This window comes from Trachurus trachurus, assembly GCF_905171665.1.
Source record: "Trachurus trachurus genome assembly, chromosome: 13".
In the NCBI taxonomy this organism is placed as follows: domain Eukaryota; kingdom Metazoa; phylum Chordata; class Actinopteri; order Carangiformes; family Carangidae; genus Trachurus; species Trachurus trachurus.
In genome coordinates, this window is record NC_139892.1 from 2,443,445 (window position 1) to 2,471,312 (window position 27,868).

The 27,868-nt window shown below is 50.6% G+C and overlaps 1 long non-coding RNA gene across 1 annotated transcript in view; it reads left to right on the forward strand.

The window, feature by feature from the left end:
* The first annotated feature begins 655 nt into the window (after positions 1 to 655).
* The window catches only part of LOC310995302, a 119,598-nt gene continuing 92,385 nt past the window's right edge, over positions 656 to 27,868 (forward strand). The window contains exon 1 of the long non-coding RNA XR_014595823.1: positions 656 to 700. This is a non-coding gene — a long non-coding RNA (uncharacterized lncRNA). The remainder of the gene's footprint in view (positions 701 to 27,868) is intronic.

The following is a 27,868-nucleotide window of genomic DNA, read 5'->3' on the forward strand; positions in this document are numbered from 1 at the left end:
TTCATTGGAATAGACTACATTGGGATTGAAGGTTAGGGTGTTACAGAAGCGGGTGAATTAAAACGAGTGATTAGACTGGGAGAACCCCCCCGTGGTCAAGCGCACAGAGTAATAGGCTCTGTGTAGAAGCTTCTTGATCGGGTCCTCACTCGGGCCCTCATTCACCCTCATCTGATTAACACGTTTATTTTCTGAAATAATGTAACTAGAGATGTAAACTACTTTTAAATGTTTGTCAAGTGTCACAGCATGTGAAGAAAGGAATAGTCTACTTTAAAGTTCTCCTCAATCCCACTGTCACACCTACTATTGATATTACCATCATAACTGTTGTAATTTCTATCTCTTTTCCTCTTACGGTCACTTTGACAACGTGCCATTGCAGGGAACCGACACCAGGCGGCAGGAACCTGACTCTGAGTTCCTTGATAAGTGAAAGAGGCAGAGGGAGTCTCAGCTGGCCTCGGCTCTCCAGATGTAGGTGTTGGCTGCCAAAGCACCACTTTGACAGGGCCACGCCTGAGAGGGGGAGCGGAGCACGTGGATGGTGAGATGAGACCTTGGCTCTACAGGCCCTACCCAGACAAACCCAAGTAACCACCGCGGTGTTAACAGTGGGTTCATCTTGGTCACCGGGTGAAGGAGAGGAGGAGAATCAACAACGACCTTGCATCTTCACCGATTCCTCTGATAATACCAGGTTAGTTGCTTACTTTATGTGACTGTGACATTCATTCATTCATTCATTCATTGGAATAGACTACATTGGGATTGAAGGTTAGGGTGTTACAGAAGTGGGTGAATTAAAACAAGTGATTAGACTGGGAGAACCCCCCGCGGTCAAGCGCACAGAGTAATAGGCTCTGTGTAGAAGCTTCTTGATCGGGTCCTGGTAACACTTTACAATAACCATAGTTTATAAATGGTAAATAGACCATTTATCAATGGTAAACAGATAGTTTACTACTGTTTAATCATCATTTATAAACATCATATAGACTAATTATACATGGCAAGTAGATCATTTATTAATCTTTAACCCTCATTTATAATTGGCAAATATGTAGTTTATTTATGCAAGAACAAGCAATTAAATTATGATTAATATAACATTATAAGACTAATGCTTATTAATTATTAATGGGCTATTTATTAAATGTTTATATAGGGTTTAAATATTGGGTGTAAAACATCTATAAAGATTAAAATGTGTATCAGTGGCACTTTGTAAATGGTTAATATTTGGTTTTTAAACCGTCTATAAACATAGCTTACATGGTTATTGTAAAGTTGCAACTGTTTGTAATTATTTAATGATTACGCTGTTTGTACTGTAAATCATCAAGTGACATTTATTTGACTTCTTTTAATGGTGATTTTTTTTACAAAAGAATAGCGTCTGTTCTGAACAGAGTCAATAACATGCAACACTGTACCACAGATAAACATGGTGGTAGGCAAAAATGGTGGGATTACAACACCACAATGACAACTGAATTTTAAATTTGATGATTAAATTTGAATTGATGATACAATAGTCAGGCACACTGCACTTTAAAATTAAAAGGATAGTTCACCCAAAATCCAAATTTCACTCATTATCTCTTGTTAACTGTTTGTTGATGCTTAAGGACATTAATAAAATCTCCATGAGTATCTTATAATTGTTCAAAATAACATTACAAACACATTGAATGTAGCCCAACCATGATGTCTTTGTCATGCCTTTCTTAATCTTTTTTGTTTGATTTATTAACATTAACATATAGGCCTACTTTATTGCTCATCTATAAGTTAAATATGCACTTGTTTACAGTTAACTGTGCTTTTTGCAGGTACTGGATCTAAACCGCTTCTGACGGTCCTGCTCCACCTCTACTCTCCCTGGAGGAAGTGTCGGCAGAACTGAGGAGACTGCGTCCTGGCAAGTCGGCTGGCCCTGATGGTGTTTCAGCTAGACTCCTTAAGGACTGTGCTGCCCAGCTGGCTGTGCCTCTCCGTACCATCTTCAACCTGAGCCTGCAGTCATGTAGGATCCCTCTTCTCTGGAAGACCTCGTGCCTGGTGCCGGTTCCCAAAGTGGCGAGGCCAGCAGGAATCAGTGACTACAGACCAGTAGCCCTGACTTCTCATATTATGAAGACTCTGGAGAGACTACTACTTCGCCACCTTCGACCTCAAGTACAGCATTCTGTGGACCCCTTGCAGTTTGCATACCGGGAGAACATCGGGGTGGACGATGCAATCATCGGATTTACTCTTACCTGGATGAACCTGGGCGATATGTGAGACTGCTGTTTCTAGACTTTTCCAGTGCTTTTGACACAATTCAACCTAGTATTCTGAGAGGAAAGCTGGAGAAGATGGATGTAGATCCAACCATCATCTTGTGGGTCTATAACTATCTTACAGAGCGGCCACAGTATTGGAGGCTGGGGAACTGCACGTCAGACACAGTGGTGAGCAGTGTAGGGGTACCACAAGGTACTGTGCTCTCACCTTACCTCTTCACACTTTTCACTGCAGATCATCTGAATCTTGCCATGTTCAGAAGTACTCTGACGACACGGCCATAGTGGCATGTGTGAAGAAGGGACAGGAAGATGAATACAGGGACCTGGTGGGGGCGTTCACAGTCTGGTGCAACAACAACAACTTGTTGCTTAATACATCAAAGACCAAAGAAATGATTATTGACTTTGGCAGGTCCAAGACATCCTTCCGGCCTGTGACTATGGATGGGGTGGACATTGAGAGGGTTCAGTCATACAAGTACCTTGGAGTACACCTTGATGACAGGCTGGACTGGTCCGTACACACAAGTGATGTGTACAAAAAGACACAAAGCAGGCTCTTCTTTTTAAGAAGACTCAGGTCTTTTGACATCTGTAATGTAATGCTGCGTATGTTCTATCAGTCTGTCATTGCAAGTGTTACATTCTTTGCTATTGTCTGCTGGGGTAACAACATCAAGGTCAGGGACAGGAACAGACTAGACAGGCTCATCAAGACATGTAGCTCTGTGATGGGGGAGGGAGCGGAGCTGGTAGAGGCTGTGGTGAAGTGGAGGATGGGGTGTAAGTTGAAGACCATCCTGGGTGACCCCCCAACAGCCTCTACACAAAACCCTCTCAGGTCAGAGGAGCAGCCGAAGCAAAAGGCTCATCTCCCTGACCTGCAGAACTGAACGATTTAAGAGGTAATTTGTTCCTGCTGCAATCGTTTTATATAACACTTGTTAAAATGTTTTTTGTGTTCATCTTTTTTGTGTCATTGTTGTGTGAGCTACTGGACTAACTTGGATTTCCCTGCTAGGAATGAATAAAGTATTCTCTATCTATCTATCTATTGTGCCCTGATTATCAGTTAACTATGCACTTGTTAACAGAGACATTTTACTAAAAATGTATAAAAATCAAAATCACCTGAAACGGGTATCTGAAAGCACCTTTTAAAACATTTAGGAGTGTTATACAAAACATAATTTATTGTTTATTTAAGTAGGCTACCAAAGTCCACATCAAAACTCCAGTCTTACTACTACATCCTCATCTGTTGGTCACGGGCGCCACCGTGTGGCGAAACAATAGGACTGCACCTTCTTCACTCTTATATGCCCAACAGTAATATATATCTATCTATCTATCTATCTATCTATCTATCTATCTATCTATCTATCTATCTATCTATCTATCTATCTATCTATCTATCTATGCATGCATCCAAACAATTCTGGTCTGGAGCAAGATTAAGGTCAAGATTAAAGGTGTAGAATATTTATTAAAAGCTATATCTGTCTGTCTGTCTTTATCTTTATTATTACAATATTATTATTTTCACAACAGTTGTGATGAAACTGTCAGTGTGGTAAAAAAGAAAAGACCTGACACGGTATGGACAAGATAGTCAAATGGCTTTCCTAAGGAAATTTATTTTACAACAGGTTTACAACAAAAGGATAATTAACCGTGATGTTTTAAACAGGTAGAAGTTGTATCTTTTTTTTTCTTTAAAGTTCTCCTCAATCCCACTGTCACACCTACTATTGATATTACCATCATAACTGTTGTAATTTCTATCTCTTTTCCTCTTACGGTCACTTTGACAACAACGTGCCATTGCAGGGAACCGACACCAGGCGGCAGGAACCTGACTCTGAGTTCCTTGATGAGTGAAAGAGGCAGAGGGAGTCTCAGCTGGCCTCGGCTCTCCAGATGTAGGTGTTGGCTGCCAAAGCACCACTTTGACAGGGCCACGCCTGAGAGGGGGAGCGGAGCACGTGGATGGTGAGATGAGACCTTGGCTCTACAGGCCCTACCCAGATGAACCCAAGTAACCACCGCGGTGTTAACAATGGGTTCATCTTGGTCACCGGGTGAAGGAGAGGAGGAGAATCAACAACGACGTGCCTCTTCACCGATTCCTCTGGTGGTACCGGTGCTTTCGCCTGGGATTCAGGTTTAAAAGGTACGCTCAAGGAAACAAAATGACAACAACAACCAATCACCATAAAATAAACAAAACAAAAAAAACCATAAACAGAACGTAAAGTTGTCTGTTAGTCACTGAGCACACTGTAGTCTTACAGACAATAATTAAAACAAAAAACAGCATTATAAGTATCATTGGCTACATTTATCATAATTTCTGATTGCTATTTCCTTAAGCATTTTCTTGGCTTGGAATACATTAGTACAAGTCTTCACCTCATTACTTTGAGAGTTCCATAGTTTGACTCCAGCTACAGAGATACACATCTGTTTCAAAGTTGTCTGAGCAAACGGATGTTTAAAATGAAACTCCCTCCTTTCTTCTTCATCCTCTGATCTAAGAACAAACAATTGTTGTATACTGTCTGGCAATATTCTATTTTTTTGCTTTATACATCACAGCCAGTGTTTGTGTTTCTACTAAGTCTTTGAATTTCATTATTCCTGATTTAATAAACAATATGTTAGTATGATATCTGTATCCTACATTATGAATAATTTAATCATAATTTAATTTCTTGTTAATGGTAAATTAACTATTAACTTACATAAATAAAATACCTATTTAGCATTTCCAAATGGTGTATTAACCATTTCTAAATGGTCTGTTTACCAATTATAATTAGTCTATATGTTTATAAATGATGATTAAACATAAGTAAACTGTTTACCATTTATAAATGGTTTATTTACCATTTATAATCTATGGTTATTGTAAAGTGTTACCAAATCATCCTCTCACTCACACATGCACAAGAGAAGTAGTACATTTGATCTAGGTACATCTAAAACTCGTCGACTTACATGGATGCAGTTTGGTTCCCAGAGGCGCGCCCGGTGAATACGAGTTATTAGACAGAACACTGATGTATCTGGGTGTTGAACCGCGGAGGATGCCACTGACTTAAAGTCCTCCGCTGTATCTGATCACACGTAAACCGTATACATAATTGCTATTGGTTAGTTAGACCATAGAGACAAGACACCGCTTGCCAACGCGGATATCGGGCATGTTACATGTGAGACTGTTTTTTTAATTTATTCTTTTTTTTAACCACTGTACGCGTGTTCCTTCCGGTTGAATCCACTTCCAATTGACTTAGTTTCCTCATATACAAGGTTTGAACATCACCTGAATGTAGCAACGGGAGGAATCCGTGGCTCAGCTTGATTTCACTGACTATTTAAATTTGTTTCCAGATGTTGAGTTACCGGTACTTGTGACCTCGGTGTTGTAAATATTGCTGCTGTTCTGAAACATGCACAGTAGCAGTCACGGTAGTAATTTCTTGGTTTTGTCACATAGATGTGTAGTCTGTACTTTTATTTTGCACTTGCACTCACATGATTATTTTTTCTGCAAGCCATGTTAATGTGCACCTAATGCCATATTAGCCTTAGCGTACCAGTTCAGAAGTCATCACTCTGTTTCGGGAAGTTGTGAAATTGGTCCAGCGTGTTGACAGCAGTAAGGCGTGCAGGCTTTCTCTACCGACTAAATAGTAACTGTAATCGAATTTAACTTATTTTGATATTATGACCTGAAAAGAATTGTACATACTGCCCCTTTCTGATGTTGAGCCCCTGTTCCTCTATAGTCATGTGCACGTCCCTGTTTGCACACATCATTCAAGATTTCTTTTTAACAAATGAAAGACCAAAATTGATCTGTTGGCCACACATGCAAAATGCTACATGTAGCGGAAACCTGATGCTGCACATAAACCTGAACACACCGTTCCCAGTGTGCAACACGGTGGTCTCAGCACAGTGTGGTCACTCTCCACTCTTGCTGTTTAGTTTTGTTAGTGTTTTCATATTATTTGTTTCCGTCTCGACCTAAATTACCAGTTGTCTAAAGAAAAGGACACGTGAACCACGGTTACAGATTAATTCAGCAAGGCGCTTTTATGTGTCTTATTTATTTTTATGCGCGGTGAAATCAGACTCCATCACACATCATCTCAGTTTACTAAGTAATACAGCAACATGTTGTGCGTAGGTCTCCTCAGCCCATGAGTTGAACGGAACCCCAGCACTCTCGGTGCTTCAGCTGCTGATGTTGGCTCCTCCCGTGCAGTGCATGCTGGACTTCCTCCCTGTAACTGCTTTTTGTTTTTCAAATGTCTCCTTTATTTCCACAATCTCCTATGAGTTGACCACGCACTGTCCTGCCGTCTAGGATATTTGACTCACTTACTCCATCACGGTCTCCAGCTGTCCGAGTGCTCAAGTGTCACAATGCCATGAGCTGCTAGTGGTACAAGGCGCCTGTTTGCTTCTTTGTATTTCTCTGGTTCTCCCTTATGAGACAGGTTGGTGCTCAGTTTCCGCCCCATCAAGAACCCAGCGGGTGACGTGCCGTGTTTCCAGCGGCGAAGCCCTGTAACTCAGCAGTGACAGATACAGGTCTGAGTTGCTCTCTTTCGCTTTCCTAACTGTAACCCCTTTTAACAAATGAAAGACCGAAATTGATCTGTTGGCCACACATGCAAAATGCTGCATGTAGCGGAAACCTGATGCTGCACATAAACCTGAACACACCGTTCCCTGTGTGAAACACGGTGGTCTCAGCACCGAGCCGCTTATGGTCACTCTCCACTCTTGCTGTTTAGTTTTGTTAGGTCAATACGGAAATAGACAACTGGTCACTTAATGTTTTCATATTGTTTAAAGAAAAGGATACGTGAACCGCGTTTACGAGTTGATTCAGCCAGGCGCCTTTTATGTGTCTTATTTATTTCATTTTATTAATTCATTCATTTCGGACGCAGTGAAATCAGACTTCATCACACATCATCTCAGTTCAAGTCATACAGCAACATGTTACGCGTAGGTCTCCTCAGCCCATGCGTTGAACGGACCCCCCAGCATTCTCGGTGCTTCAGCTACTGATGTTGGCTCCTCCCGTGCAGTGCATGCTGGACTTCCTCCCTGTAACTGCTTTTTGTTTTTCAAATGTCTCCTTTATTTCCACAATCTCCTATGAGTTGACCATGCTCTGTCCTGCCGTCTAGGATATTTGACTCACTTACTCCATCACGGTCTCCAGCTGTCCGAGTGCTCAAGTGTCACAATGCCATGAGCTGCTAGTGGTACAAGGCGCCTGTTTGCTTCTTTGTATTTCTCTGGTTCTCCCTTATGAGACAGGTTGGTGCTCAGTTTCCGCCCCATCAAGAACCCAGCGGGTGACGTGCCGTGAAGCGGTGAAGCTCTGTAACTTAGCGGTGACATAAACAGGTCTGAGTTGCTGTGTTCCGCCTTTCTGAGCAGCTGTTCAACTCCTTTCCCCGCCTTATCATTCGACTGCGCGTGCAAAGGGCTTGATGTCACACGTTGAATATCGTACACACCAGCAAAACTCTCTGCGGTTGTAACATGGTCCATTCTCACTATAGACAGTCTGTGGAATACCAAGTCTAACAAAGATGGATTTCAAGTGTCCTATCACACAGTATGCAGACATGTTGGGTAACAGTGCTACTTCTGGATAGTTGACAAATAATCAATCACCAGCAGGTAATTTAACCCTTCCAAGTATGTTCTCCCCTGGTTCTTTGGGGACATCTGTGATCACCACAGGCTCCTTTTGTTGCTTCATTTGATACCCCAGACATGTCCCACATCTAGACAGCCCTGGCTCGTAGATGGCTGTCCCGGTCCTCCTCTCGCATTTCTCCATCCCCACGTGTCCCGACTTCAACCGCCTTAGCACGTCTGGTTGCAAGGACTGTTGTATGACCATTCGACTCCCCCTGAGTAGAAGCCCCCCCCCCCCCCCCCCCCCCCCCCGAGCACACACGGCTCTGCTCTGATGCTGTAATACTGTTGATCCGTGCCTTCTCGGCCAGCCTCCCTGTAGACTTTTGATCACGCACTGCAGGACCGAATCTCTTTCTGTTTCCACAGCGATCTGCTGGAATTACATGTCTGACAGCGTCAGAGCCTCCTTTACCACATTCAAATCGAGTGTCACATCCACCTCTGTCCATGTGCCCGCGTCAGTGTTCTCGCTGCTGACATACCATCAGCCAGCCCAATGTACTACTCACAGTCTGTGAACCATTGCTTTTGTGGGAAATGTCCTGTATTTTGTTTGCATGTAAGAAAAAGAGCGTTAGTTGAGCGTTAGTTTACTTGAACTAGAGAGTACTTTTTTGTTGCACGCGCTCAATTCCTCTGTGGGCTTCAGACAATGGTGGGAAGTGACCATTGAAGGATCACAGCGCAAGACAGATTTCTTTATGTGCTCGACTCCGTACCTCTGGCTCTCCCCGGGCTTCAGAGAACGGTTGGCTCCGTTGAAAACTGTAATTTTTTCATGTGTGTTTCTATCCCTCCGGCTCTGCTGGGCCTTAGAGGCTGGTTGGATATTAAGGGGAAAACTTGCACCCGCCCACATTAGGGGGGCGTTACCAGAAGATGGAGCCTTTAAAACTCTCTGCTTCCATACCTCAGTGGCCCAGTCTGGTGGTGACTGTCAGCCCCGACTTATCTCGTTTCTAGCTTCGCGTTCGCGCCTCTGACTCTCCGGGAACGGGACAGGGAATTGCACTTAGACTTTGCACATGGGCTTCGGAGCACCTGGTTCTCGGCACAGCTCCCTCGCGCTCTCTTCTTTTACCGGGTTCGCCTTCCTGGACTGCGGGAGCGTGTCGTGGGTGGGCAGGCTGGGCAGGCTGCGGCCGCTCGGTTTGCCTCAGCAATCGGGAGTCTTCCCCTTTGCCAGGTCACTCCGGCCAGCCGTTCGACTACCCATTCAGCCCCCTACCCCGACACGCTCGTGTAGCCCTGACAGATCGGGCCCGGGTCCGGCAGCGGTGGATGTGACACATTGCAGGGATCCTCAGATAGGAGCCGCGTGTTTGCGTTCGCCCCTCTGGCGGGTAATTACACTTAGACTTTGCTGACGGGCCGGGTTCGCCTTCCTGGACTGCGGGAGCGTGTCGTGGGTGGGCAGGCTGGGCAGGCTGCGGCCGCTCGGTTTGCCTCAGAAATCGGGACTCTTCCCCTTTGCCAGGTCACTCCGGCCAGCCGTTCGACTACCCATTCAGCCCCCTACCCCGACACGCTCGTGTAGCCCTGACAGATCGGGCCCGGGTCCGGCAGCGGTGGATGTGACACATTGCAGGGATCCTCAGATAGGAGCCGCGTGTTTGCGTTCGCCCCTCTGGCGGGTAATTACACTTAGACTTTGCTGACGGGCCGGGTTCGCCTTCCTGGACTGCGGGAGCGTGTCGTGGGTGGGCAGGCTGGGCAGGCTGCGGCCGCTCGGTTTGCCTCAGCAATCGGGAGTCTTCCCCTTTTCCAGGTCACTCCGGCCAGCCGTTCGACTACCCATTCAGCCCCCTACCCCGACACGCTCGTGTAGCCCTGACAGATCGGGCCCGGGTCCGGCAGCGGTGGATGTGACACATTGCAGGGATCCTCAGATAGGAGTCGCGTGTTTGCGTTCGCCCCTCTGGCGGGTAATTACACTTAGACTTTGCTGACGGGCCGGGTTCGCCTTCCTGGACTGCGGGAGCGTGTCGTGGGTGGGCAGGCTGGGCAGGCTGCGGCCGCTCGGTTTGCCTCAGCAATCGGGAGTCTTCCCCTTTGCCAGGTCACTCCGGCCAGCCGTTCGACTACCCATTCAGCCCCCTACCCCGACACGCTCGTGTAGCCCTGACAGATCGGGCCCGGGTCCGGCAGCGGTGGATGTGACACATTGCAGGGATCCTCAGATAGGAGTCGCGTGTTTGCGTTCGCCCCTCTGGCTGGTAATTACACTTAGACTTTGCTGACGGGCCGGGTTCGCCTTCCTGGACTGCGGGAGCGTGTCGTGGGTGGGCAGGCTGGGCAGGCTGCGGCCGCTCGGTTTGCCTCAGCAATCGGGAGTCTTCCCCTTTGTCAGGTCACTCCGGCCAGCCGTTCGACTACCCATTCAGCCCCCTACCCCGACACGCTCGTGTAGCCCTGACAGATCGGGCCCGGGTCCGGCAGCGGTGGATGTGACACATTGCAGGGATCCTCAGATAGGAGCCGCGTGTTTGCGTTCGCCCCTCTGGCGGGTAATTACACTTAGACTTTGCTGACGGGCCGGGTTCGCCTTCCTGGACTGCGGGAGCGTGTCGTGGGTGGGCAGGCTGGGCAGGCTGCGGCCGCTCGGTTTGCCTCAGCAATCGGGAGTCTTCCCCTTTTCCAGGTCACTCCGGCCAGCCGTTCGACTACCCATTCAGCCCCCTACCCCGACACGCTCGTGTAGCCCTGACAGATCGGGCCCGGGTCCGGCAGCGGTGGATGTGACACATTGCAGGGATCCTCAGATAGGAGTCGCGTGTTTGCGTTCGCCCCTCTGGCTGGTAATTACACTTAGACTTTGCTGACGGGCCGGGTTCGCCTTCCTGGACTGCGGGAGCGTGTCGTGGGTGGGCAGGCTGGGCAGGCTGCGGCCGCTCGGTTTGCCTCAGCAATCGGGAGTCTTCCCCTTTGTCAGGTCACTCCGGCCAGCCGTTCGACTACCCATTCAGCCCCCTACCCCGACACGCTCGTGTAGCCCTGACAGATCGGGCCCGGGTCCGGCAGCGGTGGATGTGACACGTAATTACGCCCCTCTGGCGGGTAATTACACTTAGACTTTGCTGACGGGCCGGGTTCGCCTTCCTGGACTGCGGGAGCGTGTCGTGGGTGGGCAGGCTGGGCAGGCTGCGGCCGCTCGGTTTGCCTCAGCAATCGGGACTCTTCCCCTTTGCCAGGTCACTCCGGCCAGCCGTTCGACTACCCATTCAGCCCCCTACCCCGACACGCTCGTGTAGCCCTGACAGATCGGGCCCGGGTCCGGCAGCGGTGGATGTGACACATTGCAGGGATCCTCAGATAGGAGTCGCGTGTTTGCGTTCGCCCCTCTGGCTGGTAATTACACTTAGACTTTGCTGACGGGCCGGGTTCGCCTTCCTGGACTGCGGGAGCGTGTCGTGGGTGGGCAGGCTGGGCAGGCTGCGGCCGCTCGGTTTGCCTCAGCAATCGGGAGTCTTCCCCTTTGTCAGGTCACTCCGGCCAGCCGTTCGACTACCCATTCAGCCCCCTACCCCGACACGCTCGTGTAGCCCTGACAGATCGGGCCCGGGTCCGGCAGCGGTGGATGTGACACATTGCAGGGATCCTCAGATAGGAGCCGCGTGTTTGCGTTCGCCCCTCTGGCGGGTAATTACACTTAGACTTTGCTGACGGGCCGGGTTCGCCTTCCTGGACTGCGGGAGCGTGTCGTGGGTGGGCAGGCTGGGCAGGCTGCGGCCGCTCGGTTTGCCTCAGCAATCGGGAGTCTTCCCCTTTTCCAGGTCACTCCGGCCAGCCGTTCGACTACCCATTCAGCCCCCTACCCCGACACGCTCGTGTAGCCCTGACAGATCGGGCCCGGGTCCGGCAGCGGTGGATGTGACACGTAATTACGCCCCTCTGGCGGGTAATTACACTTAGACTTTGCTGACGGGCCGGGTTCGCCTTCCTGGACTGCGGGAGCGTGTCGTGGGTGGGCAGGCTGGGCAGGCTGCGGCCGCTCGGTTTGCCTCAGCAATCGGGAGTCTTCCCCTTTGTCAGGTCACTCCGGCCAGCCGTTCGACTACCCATTCAGCCCCCTACCCCGACACGCTCGTGTAGCCCTGACAGATCGGGCCCGGGTCCGGCAGCGGTGGATGTGACACATTGCAGGGATCCTCAGATAGGAGTCGCGTGTTTGCGTTCGCCCCTCTGGCTGGTAATTACACTTAGACTTTGCTGACGGGCCGGGTTCGCCTTCCTGGACTGCGGGAGCGTGTCGTGGGTGGGCAGGCTGGGCAGGCTGCGGCCGCTCGGTTTGCCTCAGCAATCGGGAGTCTTCCCCTTTGTCAGGTCACTCCGGCCAGCCGTTCGACTACCCATTCAGCCCCCTACCCCGACACGCTCGTGTAGCCCTGACAGATCGGGCCCGGGTCCGGCAGCGGTGGATGTGACACATTGCAGGGATCCTCAGATAGGAGCCGCGTGTTTGCGTTCGCCCCTCTGGCGGGTAATTACACTTAGACTTTGCTGACGGGCCGGGTTCGCCTTCCTGGACTGCGGGAGCGTGTCGTGGGTGGGCAGGCTGGGCAGGCTGCGGCCGCTCGGTTTGCCTCAGCAATCGGGAGTCTTCCCCTTTTCCAGGTCACTCCGGCCAGCCGTTCGACTACCCATTCAGCCCCCTACCCCGACACGCTCGTGTAGCCCTGACAGATCGGGCCCGGGTCCGGCAGCGGTGGATGTGACACATTGCAGGGATCCTCAGATAGGAGTCGCGTGTTTGCGTTCGCCCCTCTGGCTGGTAATTACACTTAGACTTTGCTGACGGGCCGGGTTCGCCTTCCTGGACTGCGGGAGCGTGTCGTGGGTGGGCAGGCTGGGCAGGCTGCGGCCGCTCGGTTTGCCTCAGCAATCGGGAGTCTTCCCCTTTGTCAGGTCACTCCGGCCAGCCGTTCGACTACCCATTCAGCCCCCTACCCCGACACGCTCGTGTAGCCCTGACAGATCGGGCCCGGGTCCGGCAGCGGTGGATGTGACACGTAATTACGCCCCTCTGGCGGGTAATTACACTTAGACTTTGCTGACGGGCCGGGTTCGCCTTCCTGGACTGCGGGAGCGTGTCGTGGGTGGGCAGGCTGGGCAGGCTGCGGCCGCTCGGTTTGCCTCAGCAATCGGGAGTCTTCCCCTTTGCCAGGTCACTCCGGCCAGCCGTTCGACTACCCATTCAGCCCCCTACCCCGACACGCTCGTGTAGCCCTGACAGATCGGGCCCGGGTCCGGCAGCGGTGGATGTGACACATTGCAGGGATCCTCAGATAGGAGCCGCGTGTTTGCGTTCGCCCCTCTGGCGGGTAATTACACTTAGACTTTGCTGACGGGCCGGGTTCGCCTTCCTGGACTGCGGGAGCGTGTCGTGGGTGGGCAGGCTGGGCAGGCTGCGGCCGCTCGGTTTGCCTCAGCAATCGGGAGTCTTCCCCTTTGCCAGGTCACTCCGGCCAGCCGTTCGACTACCCATTCAGCCCCCTACCCCGACACGCTCGTGTAGCCCTGACAGATCGGGCCCGGGTCCGGCAGCGGTGGATGTGACACATTGCAGGGATCCTCAGATAGGAGCCGCGTGTTTGCGTTCGCCCCTCTGGCGGGTAATTACACTTAGACTTTGCTGACGGGCCGGGTTCGCCTTCCTGGACTGCGGGAGCGTGTCGTGGGTGGGCAGGCTGGGCAGGCTGCGGCCGCTCGGTTTGCCTCAGCAATCGGGAGTCTTCCCCTTTGCCAGGTCACTCCGGCCAGCCGTTCGACTACCCATTCAGCCCCCTACCCCGACACGCTCGTGTAGCCCTGACAGATCGGGCCCGGGTCCGGCAGCGGTGGATGTGACACATTGCAGGGATCCTCAGATAGGAGCCGCGTGTTTGCGTTCGCCCCTCTGGCGGGTAATTACACTTAGACTTTGCTGACGGGCCGGGTTCGCCTTCCTGGACTGCGGGAGCGTGTCGTGGGTGGGCAGGCTGGGCAGGCTGCGGCCGCTCGGTTTGCCTCAGCAATCGGGAGTCTTCCCCTTTGCCAGGTCACTCCGGCCAGCCGTTCGACTACCCATTCAGCCCCCTACCCCGACACGCTCGTGTAGCCCTGACAGATCGGGCCCGGGTCCGGCAGCGGTGGATGTGACACATTGCAGGGATCCTCAGATAGGAGCCGCGTGTTTGCGTTCGCCCCTCTGGCGGGTAATTACACTTAGACTTTGCTGACGGGCCGGGTTCGCCTTCCTGGACTGCGGGAGCGTGTCGTGGGTGGGCAGGCTGGGCAGGCTGCGGCCGCTCGGTTTGCCTCAGCAATCGGGAGTCTTCCCCTTTGCCAGGTCACTCCGGCCAGCCGTTCGACTACCCATTCAGCCCCCTACCCCGACACGCTCGTGTAGCCCTGACAGATCGGGCCCGGGTCCGGCAGCGGTGGATGTGACACATTGCAGGGATCCTCAGATAGGAGCCGCGTGTTTGCGTTCGCCCCTCTGGCGGGTAATTACACTTAGACTTTGCTGACGGGCCGGGTTCGCCTTCCTGGACTGCGGGAGCGTGTCGTGGGTGGGCAGGCTGGGCAGGCTGCGGCCGCTCGGTTTGCCTCAGCAATCGGGAGTCTTCCCCTTTGCCAGGTCACTCCGGCCAGCCGTTCGACTACCCATTCAGCCCCCTACCCCGACACGCTCGTGTAGCCCTGACAGATCGGGCCCGGGTCCGGCAGCGGTGGATGTGACACATTGCAGGGATCCTCAGATAGGAGCCGCGTGTTTGCGTTCGCCCCTCTGGCGGGTAATTACACTTAGACTTTGCTGACGGGCCGGGTTCGCCTTCCTGGACTGCGGGAGCGTGTCGTGGGTGGGCAGGCTGGGCAGGCTGCGGCCGCTCGGTTTGCCTCAGCAATCGGGAGTCTTCCCCTTTGCCAGGTCACTCCGGCCAGCCGTTCGACTACCCATTCAGCCCCCTACCCCGACACGCTCGTGTAGCCCTGACAGATCGGGCCCGGGTCCGGCAGCGGTGGATGTGACACATTGCAGGGATCCTCAGATAGGAGCCGCGTGTTTGCGTTCGCCCCTCTGGCGGGTAATTACACTTAGACTTTGCTGACGGGCCGGGTTCGCCTTCCTGGACTGCGGGAGCGTGTCGTGGGTGGGCAGGCTGGGCAGGCTGCGGCCGCTCGGTTTGCCTCAGCAATCGGGAGTCTTCCCCTTTGTCAGGTCACTCCGGCCAGCCGTTCGACTACCCATTCAGCCCCCTACCCCGACACGCTCGTGTAGCCCTGACAGATCGGGCCCGGGTCCGGCAGCGGTGGATGTGACACATTGCAGGGATCCTCAGATAGGAGCCGCGTGTTTGCGTTCGCCCCTCTGGCGGGTAATTACACTTAGACTTTGCTGACGGGCCGGGTTCGCCTTCCTGGACTGCGGGAGCGTGTCGTGGGTGGGCAGGCTGGGCAGGCTGCGGCCGCTCGGTTTGCCTCAGCAATCGGGAGTCTTCCCCTTTTCCAGGTCACTCCGGCCAGCCGTTCGACTACCCATTCAGCCCCCTACCCCGACACGCTCGTGTAGCCCTGACAGATCGGGCCCGGGTCCGGCAGCGGTGGATGTGACACATTGCAGGGATCCTCAGATAGGAGTCGCGTGTTTGCGTTCGCCCCTCTGGCTGGTAATTACACTTAGACTTTGCTGACGGGCCGGGTTCGCCTTCCTGGACTGCGGGAGCGTGTCGTGGGTGGGCAGGCTGGGCAGGCTGCGGCCGCTCGGTTTGCCTCAGCAATCGGGAGTCTTCCCCTTTGCCAGGTCACCCCGGCCAGCCGTTCGACTACCCATTCAGCCCCCTACCCCGACACGCTCGTGTAGCCCTGACAGATCGGGCCCGGGTCCGGCAGCGGTGGATGTGACACATTGCAGGGATCCTCAGATAGGAGCCGCGTGTTTGCGTTCGCCCCTCTGGCGGGTAATTACACTTAGACTTTGCTGACGGGCCGGGTTCGCCTTCCTGGACTGCGGGAGCGTGTCGTGGGTGGGCAGGCTGGGCAGGCTGCGGCCGCTCGGTTTGCCTCAGCAATCGGGAGTCTTCCCCTTTGCCAGGTCACTCCGGCCAGCCGTTCGACTACCCATTCAGCCCCCTACCCCGACACGCTCGTGTAGCCCTGACAGATCGGGCCCGGGTCCGGCAGCGGTGGATGTGACACATTGCAGGGATCCTCAGATAGGAGTCGCGTGTTTGCGTTCGCCCCTCTGGCGGGTAATTACACTTAGACTTTGCTGACGGGCCGGGTTCGCCTTCCTGGACTGCGGGAGCGTGTCGTGGGTGGGCAGGCTGGGCAGGCTGCGGCCGCTCGGTTTGCCTCAGCAATCGGGAGTCTTCCCCTTTGTCAGGTCACTCCGGCCAGCCGTTCGACTACCCATTCAGCCCCCTACCCCGACACGCTCGTGTAGCCCTGACAGATCGGGCCCGGGTCCGGCAGCGGTGGATGTGACACAATGCAGGGATCCTCAGATAGGAGCCGCGTGTTTGCGTTCGCCCCTCTGGCGGGTAATTACACTTAGACTTTGCTGACGGGCCGGGTTCGCCTTCCTGGACTGCGGGAGCGTGTCGTGGGTGGGCAGGCTGGGCAGGCTGCGGCCGCTCGGTTTGCCTCAGCAATCGGGAGTCTTCCCCTTTGTCAGGTCACTCCGGCCAGCCGTTCGACTACCCATTCAGCCCCCTACCCCGACACGCTCGTGTAGCCCTGACAGATCGGGCCCGGGTCCGGCAGCGGTGGATGTGACACATTGCAGGGATCCTCAGATAGGAGCCGCGTGTTTGCGTTCGCCCCTCTGGCGGGTAATTACACTTAGACTTTGCTGACGGGCCGGGTTCGCCTTCCTGGACTGCGGGAGCGTGTCGTGGGTGGGCAGGCTGGGCAGGCTGCGGCCGCTCGGTTTGCCTCAGCAATCGGGAGTCTTCCCCTTTGTCAGGTCACTCCGGCCAGCCGTTCGACTACCCATTCAGCCCCCTACCCCGACACGCTCGTGTAGCCCTGACAGATCGGGCCCGGGTCCGGCAGCGGTGGATGTGACACATTGCAGGGATCCTCAGATAGGAGCCGCGTGTTTGCGTTCGCCCCTCTGGCTGGTAATTACACTTAGACTTTGCTGACGGGCCGGGTTCGCCTTCCTGGACTGCGGGAGCGTGTCGTGGGTGGGCAGGCTGGGCAGGCTGCGGCCGCTCGGTTTGCCTCAGCAATCGGGAGTCTTCCCCTTTTCCAGGTCACTCCGGCCAGCCGTTCGACTACCCATTCAGCCCCCTACCCCGACACGCTCGTGTAGCCCTGACAGATCGGGCCCGGGTCCGGCAGCGGTGGATGTGACACATTGCAGGGATCCTCAGATAGGAGTCGCGTGTTTGCGTTCGCCCCTCTGGCTGGAAATGGGTTTTCTTATCTGTAACTACATCCATTGCACGTCTGCCCGTCCTGGGTGAGGGATCCCTCCTCTGTTGCTCACCCTGAGGTTTCTCCAATTTTTTCCCTCCTAAAAGGGTTTTCTGGAGTTTTTTCCTCAGTCGATGTGAGGGTCTAAGGGCGAGAGATGTTATGTTACTACGTAAAGCCCTTTGTGACAAACTGTTTTGTGAAAATGTGCTATAAAAATAAAATTACCTTACCTACCTTATCTTCTCTTGTCTGTCATTTATTTCAATCTACTGTTTTTATCGTATTATGTATGAAGGACAACAATAATGGGAAACTGTCATAGCAAAGCCGAACGGATAAAAAAAAGTACAAACAATCAATCAATCAATCTTTATTTATAGAGCACCTTTCATACATGGAAATGCAACACAAGTGCTTTACACACATAGAAAAATAGAAACAGAAAAAACGATTACAAGTACAATACAGCAGTATAAACAAGGAAGTACGTAGCCTTTGGTCAATTTCCATCTGTTGTCCCTTGCAGATGGTTGCTAGATAAAACACAAAATAAACGGGTGGTCACATGCTTAAAACAAGAATATGAGAGTAATCGGTACATTCAATAGATGCTAAGGTGCACACGTGTCTCTAGTAGGAGTGATACAAAGAAAGTGTATATAGTCTTTATAAAGTGCTTATTGTTCAGTACGTTGTCATAAAGTGCAAAACTGTGTTGCGCTAGAAGAAGTTGCAGGCAGTAAAGGAAAAGGCATCTGCACTTTTCGATTAAACTGTAATTATTCCAGGTGCCGTTTTATCCAACCGGGGCTGCTTGGAATAAGAGACTGGTTGGATTTTTAAGGAAAAAAACTTTTGGAACCAATCACCGAGTCCTTTTTCCAAATAACAAGTTTATCTGTTCAGGTCTGCTTGGAATTAGAACTGAGTGTTTCAAGCACTCCTTATCCGTGCGGGAGCTGGTTGGAATATTAAGGGAAAAACCCTTTAGGGATACATTTATAATTTTTCCAGCAAGATGTTGTCCATCTGCCTCGGGGACCCTCACTCCCTTACCCTCACTCCCTTACCGAATGAATAAAGCCTTTGTGTTCTACAACTGAGCAGGGTTGTCCCGTTCCCTAGTTTCCACCAATCTCTTGGCCTCACAGTTACAGGAGGAGAGTGGTTATTATACGTGACATTTAAAAAGCCGTTCCGGAGTTCAGCGAGATGTTGTCCATCTGCCTCGGGGACCCTCACTCCCTTACCGAATGAATAAAGCCTTTGTGTTCTACAACTGAGCAGGGTTGTCCCGTTCCCTAGTTTCCACCCATCTCTTGGCCTCACAGTTACAGGAGGAGAGTTGTTATTATACGTGACATTTAAAAAGCCGTTCCGGAGTTCAGCAAGATGTTGTCCATCTGCCTCGGGGGACCCTCACTCCCTTACCGAATGAATAAAGCCTTTGTGTTCTACAACTGAGCAGGGTTGTCCCGTTCCCTAGTTTCCACCAATCTCTTGGCCTCACAGTTACAGTAGGAGAGTGGTTATTATACGTGACATTTAAAAAGCCGTTCCGGAGTTCAGCGAGATGTTGTCCATCTGCCTCGGGGACCCTCACTCCCTTACCGAATGAATAAAGCCTTTGTGTTCTACAACTGAGCAGGGTTGTCCCGTTCCCTAGTTTCCACCCATCTCTTGGCCTCACAGTTACAGGAGGAGAGTGGTTATTATAAGTGACATTTAAAAAGCCGTTCCGGAGTTCAGCGAGATGTTGTCCATCTGCCTCGGGGACCCTCACTCCCTTACCGAATGAATAAAGCCTTTGTGTTCTACAACTGAGCAGGGTTTTCCCGTTCCCTAGTCTCCGCCCATCTCTTGGCCTTACAGTTACAGGGGGAGAGTGCTATTGCGTGGCATTTAAAAAGCCCTTCCAGAGCTCAGATTGTCAGTGGAGCCGGTGAAACTTTGAAGACTCACTGAGGGTGACTTTATGCTCGGTAACTGAGTGTTCAGTGGTACTCAACGTGATGGGGGACACACAGCCACGGTGGGTCGTGACAACACGTCCTCCTTGGTATACCAGCCACAATCAAAAGGGCACCTTCAACTCTGAAGATGTTTTCAGTTGTACAGTTGCGAAAGGACTGTATGAAAATGTCAGGGCTTCGATGAAGAAAACCCGAATGGAACAGTCGGGATTACAGAGCAAATACAAACCTAAAACCATCGATAAGATTGTCAAAGACAAGGTGATTCAGAATGGTGATGGAGTAAAGGGAAAGCCTTCACGTTTGCTACTCCTTGCCCTGACGGATCTCGTGGCCATTGAGGACAGGGGTGGATTTGAGTCCGTGGCGTGCGAAGATAAAGCTGGTCTTAAGCATGAGCTGCTGGCTAGCGGTAACTACACAATATTCTACTTGCCAAGTGATGCATTGATCATCAATGGAAAGAAAGTAATTCCTGTGATCACTCAGTATTTTGAGAAACACAACCTGGCCTACTGTGATCCCAGCAGGTCTATGATCGGCACCTATATGGTTGCCATTACCGACAACGGAGGGGATATAGAGAGCTCTTATTTTTTGCAAGAAGTTCTGTTTGTCCCCGGTCTCGAGAGTCTGGAGTTGCTGAAGAGGGCCACGAGTAACAGATTTGAGTTCTGGGACATGGCTCTGGAAATGCCTACACACGAAACGGCCCTCACTCCTTCCTTTCGACACATCCAGTCATTCCCCTCGCTGACAACAGAAAACACTTGTCCTTCAAGGGCCGGCAACGGTGGGGCAATTGTATCTGGCATGGAAGGTGTCCAGCCGATGTGCTGCGTGGTGAACGGGCCCTCGGTCGCAATGTCTAATGCGAACGATGTGGCCCAGGGGGACTGTTTCACCGCGGGCCAGCTAGGATGCGATCTGAAACGATTCCGCTACATGAACGGTGGCGCACCTACCGTCTATGTGAGGAGGAACAGTAAGATGTTAGGCAGAAAGCGAGTTCACCTGGTGCCAGTTGTGGCTTTAGGGATGGCCCAGGCTGAGGCTGATCAACTGTACGTGTCTACCACGTTGAGGTTTTTCAGGGCTGTAAAGCACTCTCGTATGCAGGGTAATGGGGAGCTAGCCAACTGTTGGAACGACACGCTATATGAAATGACCAGGAGTACTTTCATCACTGGTACTGACATGGATCCAGAGGTGCACCTCCCTGCAGTGACCGCGTTCATCAAGCGCGTGAATCCCAACAGTTGGTGCAATTATTTGCCTAAGCACTTGGAGAGTGTCATTGGCGACCCCCTCATGGTGGAGGTGCTGGAGCTGGGCATTAAGTTCATGGACGGAAAGATCCCAAATGCTTTTGCGGTGGCAGAACTGTTACATTCCCCAATCGAGAGGGTGAGAGAATACATGCAGATGTGGAACAGATTCAACTCTGATGAGAGTGTTCGCACCGCTATAAGGAAGCAGCGCGCAAGGCTCTCGATTCAACAAAGCCGAATCGACTGGGACACGCTGGCCACACTCACACTCGCTTACTGTAAAAGGAGGTTCGGGGAAAACAGTGAAATGGTGACATCTTGTGAACAGTGGTTCCGAGATCAGACACTGGCTACCCTGACAACACTACAGAAGACCTGGCATGGGAAAATCCAACATGACACCAGTAAGATTAAGGATAAGGAGTTGGTAAGGATGTATGCCTTGGCAAAGGTGCTCTTTTTAAAGCTGCGCACCGCTCACAACAAATTTAAAAGGGGCCCGAAGGTGGTGCTTCGAGAGCACTGTGATCCACCCAACGGCTCAGAAGGCAAAGAGCGTAAGGACAGCAAAGATGAAGCCACAACTAGTCTCGCTGTCACGTCGAGTAGTCTCTACTCTATCGTGATACCAGATACCGGCCCGATTTCGGCTTGGATAAAGAATCTGTCGATCCTGCTGCTGAGTCAATCCTGGTTGACGGACAGTGATGATCTCAGGAGAGATGCCGTTTGTACCGTTCTGGGATTGGGAAGCACTCTGCTTAGCCGAAACAACGAGACAATCCTGAAAGACTGGGTGGTTGAAAACAGAGCAGTTGTTGGCACGTTGAAAATGTACAATTTACAGGATAAACTCAGCAAATCTCTGATCAAATGCTCGGAGTCTAACAACAAGCTGAGATACCAGACATCCCCTGTACAAGATACCCCTAATCCAGTCAGGGAGAATTCACAGCAAAAGACGGGCGGACCCTATAAAATGACACGTAGGGAAAATGAGAGAAGTGATGAGCGTGACACAGATTCGGATCCTGCCAGGAAAGAATCGTCACATTTTCAGGAGCCCAAGGCAAGGCAGTTTGATCTCTCACAGCCGTCATCCCAGCTTAAAGGTGAGGTGGAGGTGGAAAATGAAGGAACGCTCTTATCTCACAACAGTGACAGTGATGAGGACGATGTTGACATTGTTGACGGTGATGATGATTCTGATTCCCCCCCTTTGCTGAGTGAGGCTGAGGAAGCTGATGATGACGATGATGATGATGACGATGACGATGACGATGACGATGACGATAATGGTCATCATGAGGGTGAGAATGGTATCTTTTTACCCGGGCACGATTTGGACACTACTGCAGGCTATGACAATTCCGAGGCTCTTGATGATTATGACCGCAATGACAACTTCATAGACGATGGACCTATCGAGGAACAGCACAGCACCAGTGAAGAATGGGAGGAACACAAATTCTGTTCACAAGTGCAAGATAAGCTTACAAGGAACAAAGTTAAAAAGAAGAGGGGGGAGCTTGCTCGTTTGTTCACTGTATACTCTGATGAAGACGAGGACCCGGTCAAGTTAACCAGCAGCAGTGCATATAAGCGTGCATTATCCTCAGATTCCAATCTCGAATCCAGCGAGCCGGATGGACAACGTGTTGGATCTGGAAACGTGACCTCTCTTTCTGATAAGGAGGAGAGTAGCAAGAGGGTGATAAAGAAACACAAAGGCAAGCGAACAAAGAGCAAACACACCTACCTTGCGAGGAAAGATGGGCTGTCCAACATCTCTGACACGGATGACTTAGAAGGGGAGGAGGAACTCGTGACAGGTGAAAGCGGGAGTGGGTCCTTAAAGGTAGACAACCCACTCTCACCCAACAGTTGCAGTGACTCGGAACAGGAGGAGACAAAACGAACTCTGAACACTAAAGGAGGCATGCTTGTCAATACACAAAGACGTAAGCGCAAGAGGACACGATCTAATCCCTACGAGAAGTTGAACCGGGTGCCGGGAAAGCGAGAACCCAAGAAACACACCACAAGCTCCCCTGAAAAGATTGATCAACGCGAGTTCGGAAGTGCAGAAGCTGCAAAGTCGAGTCGTGAAGAAAGGACGGAGAGAAACCGTGTGTTTCATAGTGAAGACAAATCTATAGATGGAGAGGAACCTACGCGAGCTGTTCGGAAACGCTCATGCGGCGAAGACTCTGATGCGGAATCCGATATTGACCATCTAGTAGTGGGAAAACACATACAAAGAAGGAGTGCTCGCCCTACAGTTGCCCCTTTTACGGAAGTTGTGATGTGAAAATGTCGTCACATCTGGTGAAAAGGAAGAAGTTTGTACCCGGACCCAAAAGTGGTGAAATGGTACGATATCTGGAAGGATTGGCTAACAGCATGTGTGTGAGTCAGCTCGAAGAACCTCGTCACTCTAGGCTACTCACATCCACATATTCCGAGCCACGTAATAAAGCAGAGACACCTAAGGTTATTCTGAATACTCTGGATGATTATGTTATTAAGAAGAAATAAAGTCTTTGTATGACATGGTGTAATGTCAGCACCCATTTGGTTGTTCATCTTTGTAAGACACCAATAAATGACCTATATTATCCATTCCTCCACCCATTTGGTTGTTCATCTTTGTAAGACACCAATAAATGACCTATATTATCCATTCCTCCGTGTGAGTCTTGTGTATGCCACCACTTGTGTATATATTGACAATGATAAGTAGAGAACACATTTACTGAAGCAGGTACGCTTGAAAGCCGAAAAGAAAAATATCGAAACGATGCTGCTTATAAACGTGTTCTTTCTCCCGTATTCCTTTGTTTGTGACATTCTTGGATGTATCATTAAAGCTCTTTCGGGACTTTACCTGAATCACTTATCCCAAACTCAAATGTAACATGAGCGAAACACAAAAACATATCACAAGTTGAAGGGCACACCGGTAAACTTTTTTATTGAAAACTTTAAGAGAAAATGTCACTGGACACATTGAACCCGACAGAAAAAAAAACAAAAACAAATGGTCCATCAAATGAGTTTAAAAAAAAAAGACAGATTAATTTATTTTGGCTATATCTGAATTGTTTCGTAGTCATTTCTAATGATACTCCCTCCTCACACAGATCACCAACATCCAGAACATAACAGTAAAGTCTAGTGTTAACCTTCCACCGCACATTATTTGCCATATAGTCTTTCACAAAGATGATATTCGTATACACATGCATAAACACACAATTACGTGACATTTGTAACTATCTACATGTATGTATTTTATCTCGTGTAACAATCTTTGAACGTGCACTGAGACAAACTGCCAAAAAAAAGGTCTTAACAAAAAGAAAAGGTTATCCCAATTTCACTTTAAAAACAGTAAACTGTGAAAACATCCATTGAAAAACAAGCAAATGGCTAATTTACACCTGTCCTCATTTACATCCGTCCGCGTAATACTAAGCTAGCAGTTTCAATAGTATCTACATCACATGTGGGGTTGGTGAAAGTGTTGGGACCTTGACACGTGCCACCTGGTATATGCTCAAAGACATGTGAGGGGGGCTGTATCTTTCCACTAAATGGTAGCTTCGAGAGATCGTACATGTAGGATTGTTGGGTTCTGACAGATAGCATGTGGTAGACTCTCGCGTCCTCCTGTTTGTGGACTATGATCATATACAAACAGCTCATCTTGTATTCTTCCCCATATAACTCGTAATAGCCCCCCTGGGTCCAAGATACAAAAAGGGTACACTTAAGTCCATCCGCAATTCCTTTTAGCTCTACGCAGTGACAGCTACTCTGTGAGATTTCAGGTAACCCCGAGATTTCATCGTCTTCAACTTGTAACACATTCAGTAGGGTTTTGACAGGGCTCTGATGTCCTAGCTTGACCAACGTCACATCACCGTATTGCTTCAGTCCCTCTACCATATAAGATGGGATTGGTGTCACAAGAACGGTACCTTTGTCAGAGAGTTCGATGTCAAAGGTGTGAACCTCAGTGTGACTTTCGCTGTATGGACGCGCTGATGTTTCCAAGGTGTCCGTGTGTGTTACGTCTTTCTGGGATCCCTCCATGTTCTGCACTATCATTTTACAGTCTTCATCCTCTCCTTGTGTCCCCGTGCCTCGCTCATGTTTCAACTGGACAATTTCCAGATTTAATTCCTGCTTCTTATGAACGGGTTGCTCCTCTGTGACTTCCTGGGTGCGTGAAGGGGCTCGTTTTCGGCCTGAGAGAGTACTCATTCTCACTTTACTGTCCAAGCTCACATCCATGGGTATCTGCTCACACCTCAGAGTTGCTATGATTTCAAGTATCTTGCTTTCATAGTCTCTGAACAACTGACCTGACCCAACATCCATACATTTGTCACAATCACTGTCACTGTCACCATCCTGGTCCTTGATAACTTGGATACATTTTCTCCGAAGCGCTTTGTGCATCCTTCCGAGAGAGGACTCTTTCTTACCTCTGATCAGGTCTTCCAGGGTAGATGGGTCTACCGCTTTGACATCGAACAGATTACTCAGTTGTGTACCCACTTCATTCTTACATTTAATCAATTTCTCATTCATACTCGTCACGAGATCTGTCTTCTTGCAAAGTTTGTCCAATTCATCACGGAGGCATTCCTTTTCTTTGTCAAGTGTGCTGACGGTGGATTCCAGCTCCCTGGTACGCGCGTGCTGCTGCTTTATCAAATTGTCCCTCGCGGACAACTTTTTTTGATACAAAGCCATCTTTTCTTGATAGTCACCTTGGGACTCTACCATATTTTTCTTAAGTGCTGATATATCCTTTGTCAAGGCGTTATTGCAACGTACCTGGCGCATCATTTCGGTTTCATGTTTGTTCTGCGAAGAAGTGCCTAGCTTCCGAATCTTATCAATCGTCTCCTGTTTCTTGCCTAGCTCCGTGCGCAGGTCCACGAGCTCGGTTTCCCACTGTAACTTTTCCTTTCCGTGCACCGCTACGGTTTCACTCAACTCGAGAGTCAGCTTCTCACATCGGCTTTGGCTCTCGCTGTACCCGTCTTGCATGCCACGGATCGTGTTTTCAGTCTGTAGGTTGTGTTCCTCGAATTCCCTTTTTGAAGTAGCCTGTTCCTTCCGAATCCCATCAATTGTTTCGCGTTTCCTCTGTAGCTCCACACGCAGGTCCTCGAGCACGCTCTCCCACTGTAACTTTTCTTTTCTGTGTGCCGCCACGGTTTCACTCAACTCGATAGTCAGCTTCTCATGTTGGCTTTGGATCTCGCTGTTCCCTTTCTGCAAGCCGCGGATGGCGTTGCCCGTGGTTAGGGTTTGCGTTCTAAGCTGTTCATCGTACCGGCCTGACATAGTCCTCGTATCGTTCATGAGTTTCGTGTGCATATGTTTAAGTGTAGCCACCTGTGTCAGTGCTTCGCGGTAGGTCTTTTGCAACCTATCAGTTTCTTCCCTTGCCACCGTCAACTCATTACATTTTTCTTTGCACTCCTCTCTTGCTTCGATAAGCTGGTTGTCAAGAGTTTTGATGATCTGGATGACAGCCCGTCCCATTTCAAGTAAGAGGTTCCATCGCACCCTTAGTGACTCCTCCACATCTGCGACATTTGTGATGAGAGGAAATATCATTTCCACAGGCTGCAACTTGCGTAGATTCAGGTAGATCGAATCCTTACCCAGCAGGCACTCGAGTGCATTTTTCAAGTCACCACACTCGTCTCCCTTCAGAATACCTTGGAGATGTGTCAACACTCTGTCCGCGTGTCTCACCTCTTGTAGGTTTCGAATGAAACGACAGTCTCTGAACAGCGATCGCAGGTCATCTCCCACTCTGCGGAAGACGAGATCGTAACAGCCGCACAGTTCCATGGCCAGATCGAACCCAATAACGTTCCGAGCTTTCGTGGTCTCAAATGATTGAAACCACTCAGACAAGTCTTTAAAGTTATCATTCAAAGCTTGGATTGTCGACAGGGTGTCATCGGATGAAGTTGATTCTCGATCCTGCTCAGAGGCTGAGGATTCCGCCTTGATATCCGAAGGGAATAGTTTTGATATGATATCGAAGAGCCTGGCACGAAAATTGCTTCCAGTATCCGATTGACGCGGAGGACGCGTTTGATTCCTCTCCGCTGTGTTGTGATCGGGAGAGATAGAGGTCCCACAACCTGTGTTTGTGTTCAATACGTCTAAGGCCTCCCCGTTGAATCTGTCGATATTCTTTCTGCCATAACCACCAGCACGCATCTGGTTCCTCGTCAGCAGTTTCCCTCGTTGCATTTTGTGTATGTCTTCTAGCCCGTTTTTTCCCATCTTGTCCCTTCTCGTGCTCTTGTCCTCTGTCAGCTGTAACCCGAGTACATCCGTTCCACCTTTCTTGCCCCGCGCCTCGTGCTCCCGGTGCGCCACCTCCACCTCCTGTTTCTTGTCTTTCTTCTTGTTCCTTTCCTCCTCCTCCTCCTGCTCCTGCTCCTTCTCCTTCTTCGTATTCTCCTTCTTGGCCCCAGTAACAGTTAGGCCTGCTGCCCCACCATAATGCGATCCGGTTTGTTTTCGGTCTTTTCTCACACCAGGAGGGTAACCGTGGCGTGTGGTTGCGGGCTCTCTGTCCCCCCCTTTCCCTTGGCTGAATTTGTCTCCTCTCTCGCTTTTCACTCGCATCTGCGGCTCCTCCCCACGTTCTTTCAGTTTCCCATTTTTCTTCTCTACTTGCACTGTAGACTCTGCGATGATTGAGACAGTATCGATCCCAGCCTGATTCTTCTCCATTTCTGATCTGTAGCCTGGTCTCGTTTCTTGCCGAGCCTGGGATGATAAACGTTGCCACGTCACGATACCGTGTCACGGTGGCACACAGAGTGGTGCATAGCCCACCTAGCAGCAATCTGTCTATCTGTAACACAGCCGAAACTCTCTTTGGGTGAGGCTCGCACACGACCGGTGGCGATTGGTAAGAATACCCGCAGCGTTGACACAACTCAGCCCTGTCTCTGTCACTCAAGAGTTGACGGGTGTCCACTCTCAACTTGGCAGATAGCGTCTGCAGCTCCTGTGACCATCGAGCTGAAGCTCCACTACACATAGCCGTGAGGATGACGGCCCAGTAGGGAGCCTGTAGTGCGTCCTTGGTGGACGTTCCTTCCACCGATCTGGTCAACTCTAAGCCCGAGTATGT